We start from the raw sequence: 10,722 nt of genomic DNA, 5'->3' as shown, positions 1-10,722 counted from the left end.
GACAGAAAGATTCATGAAAGCTAGCAGGCAAAAAGTTACAGCATGTGTAAAAGTTGTTCATGTAAAAGACATACCACACAATTTCGTAAGTGATAGATACAAGTTTTAATGGTTATCATGTTCTTGTACTATGCAACTTAAAGGTTGCGCATGTAGAGAAGGAAATTGAGTATTTTTTATTTCTTAGAATAATTTAGCCTACAACATCATAGCATGGTTAGAACAAAAGCAAGGCCTTCAGGTCGGTGCAAAATTCACCTATGGCGAAGACACGCAGAGCACATGAGAGAGAGCACATATAGTAATAGTGATGAATCTGACACTTTATGGGCCGAGTTAGAACGCTTGGCAAGTAAGGTACAAAGGAACCAAAGATCCACCAAGTACAATACTATCTATTAAGCTCGGCTACCAGAGGCCAAAGCCTAAGCCTAAGCTCGACGGCCCTGACTCACGACCAAACTGACATTACTTGTGTACACTTATTTCTAGATGCTGGCTACACCAAATTAAGTCCCAAACAAAACCTAATCATTTTGTTAACTAACAAATCGTGGCACATCAAATCCAAGCAAGCCTTATGCAAGAGAGATTCATGTACTTTGGAAGAGATCCAACAGTAGTAGCTATGCTAGAGCTAGCGGCTAGTCCATTGAACAGAAGCATAATGCAAGTATCTAGAAACTATGCTAGAGCAGAGCAGCGATAACTTGGAAAAAAACAAAGAGCACCTTGGGTGGGATGGCGGAGCAGGGAGTGACCTTGTGCTGGGCATCGTCCTCACCGTCGAGGTTGAGGTGGGACTAGACAATGTCTTGGTGGAGCTCAACAGCTCGGGCATGGGGTCCCACATGTTCCTCGCCGACGTTGTCCGTGGAGGGCGGTTGTTGCTCTGAATAAAACAAATAAATAAATTAGGGGAAACTCAAATAATCTTATTAATGTATCATCAAGATAAACAGATGAACACATGACTAGAAAACCAAACTGAAAGACAGGTACAACAAGAGCACCTTCTGTTGTTATTAAGCTATAAATAGATGTTTCTTTAAAATAAGTTATAAATGGATGTTTCAGCACACCAAGAATAGAAAATTCTTGAAAGCTTGCAGGCATAATTGTAGCACATGTAAAAGCTACAGTGTAGAAGACTGGAGATAGCATACCACACGCATAGCACATGAAAGAGAGCACAGAGAGTAATAGTGATGAATCTGACACTACATGGGCCAAGTTAGAATGCTTGGCAAGTACAGTACCAAAGAACGAAGAATCCACCAAGTACAGTACTATCTACTAAGATCGGCTACCAGAGGCCAAAGCCTAAGCCTAAGCTCGATGGCCACGACTCACGACCAAACCAAGACTATTTGTGTCGACTTATTTCTACATAGTGACTACACCAAATTAAGTCCCAAAGAAAACCAAATCATTTTGTTAACCAACAAATCGTCGCACATCAAAGCCAAGCAAGCCTTATGCAAGAGATTCATGTACTTTGGAAGAGATCCAACAGTTACATTAAGAGGCGGTGGTGGAGAAAGAAACCTTTCTTTGCGACAGCGTGATAATATGAGTAAGCAAGATGTGCATTACACTGTCCAAAACTAATATAATATTTCACTCTTCCTTCTTTGGAGAGGTTCGGTAATGTTACATTATAAACAGTAATGAGACGCAAACAAAATAGAACCAATCTCACAAAAACAGAAGTATGATATACTCAATCCCATCCCATGATACTACATCTGCATACAAACATTGTACCTCCAGTTTAATTGCTACATGGCGCAGAAATTCGAAGTCAACAACAAGACCTTGTTTACAGTAAAGACATCATTTTGGTAATGCAAGCATAACTCGGAAAAGCGCGCTCTCTCTCCTTCCCTCCCTCTCCCTCTCCAAATTTTGTTCAAGAATTTGTCAGTTGTCATCACAACCCAAATGAAAGTTCCGTTCGACAAATGTGATTTTATAGAGACGTTTAGGTGTGAAACCAATATAGCTGTACACTGGACATTTTCAAGGAAACACTCATTTTAGTTGCCTTTGCACTGGAGCTATCTGATATGAATGGAAGCATGCAAGGAAAGTACTTAAGTCCAAAGGTTGCATGGACTAGACCTTGCCAAACTATAAGTCACCTAACTGAGGCCGGTTCAACAACAATGAACAGGATGCAAACGACAGGAGGAAAGTAAGAAGAAAATGTACTCTTGGACAAACACAAGCTTTTAGAGGGCACACACTTACTGGGAGTCATATAGACAAGGTGCCAAGCATATTGATTTCAATCGATTCATTCGAAAAAATAAGTCTAGACTTAGCATGAGACAATATGTAAACATATGTAACAACAGCCAAGGCCTACGACCATTTGGGTAATAGTACGAGCTACTCCAGAACACTGCATGTAGTGCCATTCATAATACACATGCTTAAACAATCATAATACTGACCAAACTGGATGAAAAACGATAACTATTGTCAATAAGAGACATCCTGGACATTGAAAAAGAAACATCCTGACCGTCTATGAAATATACATTACACGGCACCTACGCCACACGTGCCATGCTAAAAGGACTATAAACCATCACAATGTTGAACTGCTACCATGGCTCGATGACCATCTGCATAGAGAGCGTACAAGAAAGCATGGGAGAGCATACAAGAAAGTAGGGGAGAGCAACTGAAGTGGCTCACCTATGTCGGATTCAACTAAGTGGCCACCGGAGACGCCGCATAGGAATGAGCGCCGGCAAAGGCAAAGCTGATTCGCCAACCAAACTTGTGCTGGACAACATTGTGTCCATCCCATGGTACTGGAAAATACTATGTTGGGCAGCCCGGCCATGTTGGTTCCATACTACCAATATTCCAAGCTTGTAAATCATACTAATCCACGTAGGACAGAGAGAGGTCAAACAATAAACAGGTAGAACAACTCCACAACATTGCAACACAAAAGAAGTTGTGAAACGCCACGACACCGACCAAGGGCTTTCATATGTCTTGGACAGTTGGTGATGATGGCCTCAAAGAGTTGCTGCGCCTTGACACTCCATTGCTGCAGTAGAAACATCGACACAGGCCACTAGAATGCCAAACCAAAAACCACAAATTCTCCATATGTCTTGAACAGGAACTAGGTGTCCAGTTCCCAGCCTAACAAAAAAAAAACACGGCAACAGGGCACTGGAGTACAGCCTAAATGCCTCCATCAGGGGCAGAAGAACACTGAATTGTTAGTTAACATCGACATCGCATGGCCAAACAAAACGGTAATTCCCAGTTTGGCAATACCAGAGAGGTTTATTGAACTAGGCCATGCTTGTTAAATGCCAATGGCAAGTCGGCAATCCCCTGGCCTAATACATCAACAGAAGGACATGCGATTGATAAAACAGAACAAAACAGGTTGGATTTAAGCTCGCAACATGCAAGATTTCGGTCTTTGTCAGATCCTGGCATAGGGCCATTTTTTAGGGCACTATCCCTACTCCTAACCATGATCTTCAATTTTTTTAACACCTCTACTTATTTCTACATGGGACTTGCTTGTAATGGTAGTTTATTCGCAACAAAGATGGGGATAAACAACATTACTTCATAAGAGGACACACATGCCAAAGATGCATACTACTTTATACTGCGGCTTCTCGATAGAGAAGGACACATGAAAGGAGGAATCTTTGGATGATGGCCTTTAGCCTTTATACTACTTTACACTATCTACATCTGATGCTACCTGAATAAAAACATTGCCGCTTCATTTGAGCATCATACTACGAGACATGACAAGACAAAGCATCGCTCATATCAGCAGTTGTATGGTCATCCTAGTTTCAAATGATATATGTATGTACCTTCCAATCAGTCCCAGGGTAAAAATACACAATAGATTAAGATTTGGTGGGGATGAATCTGGGATACCTGAGCTTGAGTACTGGGTCGGGGTTGCTCTTGGTGTTGATAAAGAGAAGATGTCCTTCTGTTGGGGAACGTAACAGAAATTCAAAATTTTCTACACATCATCAAGATCAATCTATGTAGAGACTAGCAACGAGAGAGAGAGGGAGTACATCTTCATACCCTTGAAGATCGCTAAGCGGAAGCGTTACAAGAACGCGGTCGGTGAAGTTGTTCACGAAGCGATTCAGATCGCGGCCGAATCTGATCTAAGCACCGAACAACGGTGCCTCCGCGTTCAACACACGTACAGCCCGGAGACGTCTCCTCCTTCTTGATCCATTAAGGGGAGAGGAGAAGTTGAGGGAGAACTCCGACAACACGACGGCATGGTGGTGATGGAGCTCGTGGTTCTCCGGCAGGGCTTCGCCAAGCACTACGGAGGAGGAGGAGGTGTTGGAGGAGGGAGAGGGCTGCGCCAAGGGAATGGTGTGGCTGCCCTCTCTCTCCCTCACTATATATAGGGGGAAGGGAGGAGGGGGAGGCGCCCTAGGGTTCCCTAGGGGAGGGGCGGCGGCCACAGGGGAAACCCTAAATGGGTTTGGGCGCCCCCACCCCTAGGAAACTTGCCCCCCAAGCCGGGAGGGGCGGCTGCCCTAGGGGTGGCGCCCCCACCTCTCCTGGTTACGTGAGATGGGGTGGGAGGGGCGCTCAGCCCCTTAGTGGGCTGATGTGCCCCCTCCCCTTGGCCCATAAGGCCCCCAACGCTTCTCGGGGCCTCGGAAACCCCTTTCGGACACGCTGGTCATCACCTAGTACCCCCGGAACAATTCCGGACTCCAATACCCTTCGTCCAATATACCGATCTTCACCTCCGGACCATTCCGGAGCTCCTCGTCACGTCCGGGATCTCATCCGGGACTCCGAACAACCTTCAGTAACCACATACTATTTCCCATAACAACTCTAGCGTCACCGAACCTTAAGTGTGTAGACCCTACGGGTTCGGGAACCATGCAGACATGACCGAGACGTTCTCCGGCCAATATCCAACAGCGGGATCTGGATACCCATGTTGACTCCCACATGTTCCACGATGATCTCATCGGATGAACCACGATGTAGGGGATTCAATCAATCCCGTATACAATTCCCTTTGTCTATCGGTATGTTACTTGCGCGAGATTCCATCGTCGGTATCCCAATACCTTGTTCAATCTCGTTACCGGCAAGTCACTTTACTCGTTCCGTAGTGCATGATCCCGTGACTAACTACTTAGTCACATTGAGATCATTGTGATGATGCATTACCGAGTGGGCCCAGAGATACCTCTCCGTCATACGGAGTGACAAATCCTAATCTCGATTCGTGCCAACCCAACAGACACTTTCAGAGATACCTGTAGTGCACCTTTATAGCCACCTAGTTACGTTGTGACGTTTGGTACACCCAAAGCATTCCTACGGTATCCGGGAGTTGCACAATCTCGTGGCCTAAGGAAATGATACTTGACATTTAGAAAAGCTCTTAGCAAACAAACTACACGATCTTGTGCTATGCTTAGGATTGGGTCTTGTCCATCACATCATTCTCCTAATGATGTGATCCCATTATCAATGACATCCAATGTCCATGGTTAGGAAACCATAACCATCTATTGATCAACGAGCTAGTCAACTAGAGGCTCACTAGGGACATGTTATCGTCTCACTACTAGGGAAAAGCCTATACACAGAATCTTAGCAGCAGCGCGGCTCAAAAAGGAGTGCTGCTGCTAACTAGCAGTAGCGCGGGTGTGTAAAACCCGCTACTGACAAGCGTTTAGCAGTAGCGTGCTTGGTGTTACCCGCGCTGCTACAGATATCGACCGACAGTGCCCCTCAAACTCCATTTAGTAGCAGCGCGGTGCCGCGAGCCGCGCTACTGCTATGGATGTAGTAGTAGCGCGCTTTTTCTGAGGTCGCTGCTGCTAATTTTCAAACTGGACACACTTTTTGTCCCAGTTAGCAGTAGCGCTTCTGCCGAAAGCGCGCTGCTGCTACTATCTTATCAGCAGCGCGTTTTACGTCCCGCGCTACTGCTAATCCGCACCAACCCACCACCTTTTCCCTACCCGTCCCCTCCCCTCCCCCTCCTCTCTTCCCTTTCCCCTACCTCCCACATCCTCCCACTCTCACTCTTCTTCTTCCTCAACACTTCTCCCCCATTACTCTCCCTCTTCTACCTACCTTTCTCTCTCTTCATTACTCCTACCTAACTACACCATCTCCATTAATGCATCTCCTTTCTTTTTTTCCTTTCCCCTCCACTAGTTGAAGTTGTCTCCTCCCAAATTAGGTAGCTAGGTAGATGTAGCATTTAGGTAAGTGACCTATTTGCCCCCTAACTAGATCTATCTTTGTCAAGAAGAGCTTTGGGCACTTTTGATATCCCTACATCATCATCTCATCACCGTGTGCTCGATCTCGAGATAGAGGTGATGAAAATTTCATGCTTTTGCAAAATGGAAATATGTTTATGTGTGTGTGATATGTTTGTGGAAATTGTGTGTGTGGCATGAGTTGACGCCAAATTGTGCTTTTGAGTTGCCTATGTTTTGCCGAAATGTCGATTTATTTCCGTTTTGGCGAATTCCGGGCAAACTCTAGATCCATATATGTCCTATTTTTAGGGAAGGTCATGCCGAATTTTTGTATGACTTTGATTCATGCACGCATTTTTATAATCAATTTGTTTTATTATTACCGTGCAGACGTTCATGATGGTCAGTGGAACGATGGTGGACAGGTGGTTGCGGTCGGCGGTGCAGGACATGAAAGAAAATAACCTAACAGAGGTTTTATGTCCGTGTCGAAAATGCAAAGGAATAGTTTGGCTCGACCCCTATGACGATGGTCGTGTCTAAGCGCACCTGCTCATGACTGGTTTCATGGATGGCTATACTCGGTGGATAACTGAAGATGAGGATGACGATGTTGAGGATGCCGACGGGGCAGGCAATGATGACACGGGGCAAGACAAAGAGATGATCGATAATGGCGGTGGGGAAGAGGCCGGACATGGCAGCGGAGAAGGGGTCGGACATGGCGGCGGAGAGAATGACATGGACTCCACGCAGTAGAGTTCGTCGGTACTAAGTTCAATCGTGTGGGGCCCTCATGTTCAGCTAGAGCAACTGGTGGTAGACTCGAACACTCCATTGTATGATGGTTGCAATCCTGAGGTGACCCGCTTGAGTTTCACGCTCCAACTCCTGAAGACAAAGGCTAAAAACAAATGGACCGACACTAGCCTCGATGAGCATCTCAAGTACCTAAAGGATGTTCTTCCCGCGGGTAATCTATGTCCTACTAGTGTTGATGAGGCCAAGAAGATCGTGTGCCCTCTTGATCTGCCACACGTTAGATACCATGCATGCATCAACGATTGCATAACTTATCAGAAGGAGCACGCGGAAAAAATAAGTTGTCCGGTGTGCAATGCTTCTCGATACAAGAAGGCTAGGAAGAAATGTCCCCAGAAAGTTGTATGGTACTTACCGATCACTCCCTGTCTCCAGAGGTATTTTGTAGATCCCAAGGAAGCAAAGCTAATGCGCTGGCACGCGGAGAGGAAGAAGCCCGATGATGGAGATGATCCGAAGCTGAGACACGTGAAGGATGGAAGCAAGTGGAGAGCGTTGAACAACTTCTATCGGTATTTTGAATGTGATGCAAGGAACATCGTGCTCGGCGCGTGTACCGATGGCATGAATCCGTTTGGCAACCAGAACACCAACCATAGCACATGGCCCGTGTTTGTATGGATGTACAACCTCCCCCCTGGTTGTGCATGAAATCGAAGTACATTCACATGAGCATGCTTATTCAAGGGCCGAAACAACCAGGAAATAATATTAATTTGTATCTGGGGCTACTTCAAGAGGAGTTAGACACGTTATGGAAAACACCGGCCAAGACATGGGATGCCAGCAAAGGCAAGTATTTCAACATGAGAGCCACGCTGATCACGACAGTGCAGGACTATCTCGGTTACGGATATGTGGCAGGCCAGGTGTGCCATGGATATTGCGGATGCACGCGGTGCATGGATGATACGACGTCTCAGCAACTAACGTCAAGGAAAGATGGCGGGCCTGGGAAAATCGTGTACATGGGGCATCGAAGATGGCTTGAACAGGACGACCCGTGGAGAAACCGTGGAGATCTATTCAATGGTCATGCTGAGCATCGAGGACCTCCACGTAAGCGGAGCGGTGCCGAAATCGATGAGCTGTTGAAAAACTAGAAGGAGTGCCCCGCGCCGGGAAAGACGATGAGGAAGGCGCCGGAGCCGCTGCTGAAGGTATGGAAGACGAGGTCTGTGTTCTGGGACTTGGAGTACTGGCACAAGCTCGATACACCTCATTGCCTTGATCAAATGCATATCTGTAAGAATGTCCTTGAGAGCTTGCTCGCAACACTGATGAACATGCCAGATAAAACCAAGGATGGGACGAAGGCAAGAAAAGACTTGCAAGATTTGAAAATTAGGGAAGATCTGCACATGTCACCATGTAAAATGTCAAACGAGACAGAGACGGAGACAGAGGCACGGGAGAAGAAGGGCAAGAAAATAAAGAAAGAGGATTATTGCCCCCCTTCTTGCTTCACCTTAAGTCAGGCTGAGATCAATGCCTTCTTTAAGTGCCTTACCGGAGTCAAAGTTAGTTCCGGTTACTGTGGCAAGATAAGCAGATATCTAGACACGGACAAGAAAAGGTTCAGCGGGATGAAGTCTCATGACTGTCATGTGATGATGATGCAGATACTACCTGTTGCCCTTAGAGGGATAATGGACAAGCACGTCCGTGACACACTTATTGGTCTCTGCAACTTTTTCGACGTCATCTCTCAAAAGTCGATCAGTGTGAAGCAGCTCCGAAGGCTACAGGAAGAGATCGTTGTGATACTGAATGAGCTTGAGATGTACTTCCCGCCCGCGTTCTTTGACGTGATGGTGCATCTGTGTGTCCATGTTGTGGATGACATAATAGACCTGGGGCCGTCATTCCTGCACAACATGATGTCGTTTGAGAGGATGAATGGGATCATCAAAGGATTCGTTCATAACATGTCCCGTCCGGATGGAAGCATCGTCCAGGGCTATTTGACACAAGAGTGCATCTCTTTCTGTGAGAATTTTCTATATGGGGCAGACCAGCAGCCTGGTGTTAGTGTTGGTTTGCCCGTTAACAAGCACGATGGGAGGCTCGAAGGAGATGGTCATTGCAACGGTCGCAGGGAACTGCACGTGGCATACTTAGATCGATGCAGCGACTTTGACAGAGCAAACTTGGTAGTGCTACAACACCTAGACGAGGTAGATCCTTTCGTGGCACTGCACAAAGAAATTATCGCAAAGAAGTATCGTGACCGGGGGGTATGCAGGACGAACGCCGAAGTTACTAGAGAGCACAACTCCACTGTCCTGCAATGCTTCAAAGAGCATATTATTGCTAATCCCCCGGAGGAGGGCTCTAAGGACGGATTGCTCATATACGCCTTAGACATGGCCCCTCGCCCAACCTCGTAACCTATCAGGCATATGATATCAACGGATACACGTTCTACACGGAGGCCAAAGATATGGACAGTGATGATCAGAACTCAGGGGTGACAATGGAATGCATGACCAGCAGCGACAACGGCGCAACTGAACGATTTTATGGAAGGGTCGAGGAGATCTGGGAGCTTGACTACTCTGGACTGCACAACACGACGATGTTCCGTGTTAGATGGGCAAAGAATGTCGAAAGAGAAAACTGGATTTTCACTACCATGAGTATACCCGACGCCAAGAGCGCTACCATGAACGCTATCGCAAAAAACAAGCCATGGGTACACGCTAAGCACGTGACACAATGCTTCTTCATAACCGACCCATGCAATCCCAGTCGTGTTGTCGTGAGGAGAGGCAAAAGGAACATCATTGGAATGGATGGAGTCGCCAACGAGGAAGACTATGATCAATACGGCAACCCAATGAGGGAAGATGACGATGATGATGAAGTATACGTCAAAAGAAGAATCAATACTACATTACCTAAGAAAAATCATACTCCATGGAAAAGACAAAGCCACAAAGAGGGGCTCAATTATTCTTCGACGAACAAGAAGGGAAAGAAGCTGACTCAAAAACGAAAACATCAGTGCCGAGGAACCGTATGTTATCGGTCAAATGATGTAATATATATATATATATATATATATATATATATATATATATATATATATATATATATATATATATGTTCCTATTTTGTATACACACTTAGCCATTATTATGCATGGGTCCAATGATGTAATATATATGTTCCTATTTTGCATACATATTTAACCATCAAATGATGCAATATATATCGTCCTCCCTTCGTTCACTGCTCTCGGGAAATAAAAGTGGAAGAAAATAAAGGAAAAGAGAAAGGAAAACTGGCAGTAGTAGTAGCGCATTTCGTATAAACCGCTACAGCTACTGAAGGTAGTAGTAGTGCATTTCGTATAAACTGCTACAACTACTGAAGGTAGTAGCAGCGCGTTTTGTCCAAACGCGCTGCTGCTACGTCCACTTAACCCAAAATTCTCACTATCCCTGCTTCATCCCTCCTTTCCCCCCAAATCCACACTCTCTCTTCCCCCGTCGCTCACCCCCGACCCCGGCGCCGGCGCTCACCCCCAACCCGGCCCTCGCCCCCGACCCCGACCCCGGCGCTCGCTCCCGACCCGGCCCTCGCCCCTGACCCGGCGCCGGCGCTCGCCCCCGACCCTGGC

The sequence above is a fragment of the Triticum aestivum genome, chromosome 4B (assembly GCF_018294505.1).
Source record: "Triticum aestivum cultivar Chinese Spring chromosome 4B, IWGSC CS RefSeq v2.1, whole genome shotgun sequence".
NCBI lineage: Eukaryota > Viridiplantae > Streptophyta > Magnoliopsida > Poales > Poaceae > Triticum > Triticum aestivum.
The sequence above is the reverse complement of the archived record's forward strand: the minus strand, read 5'-3'. Positions refer to the sequence as shown.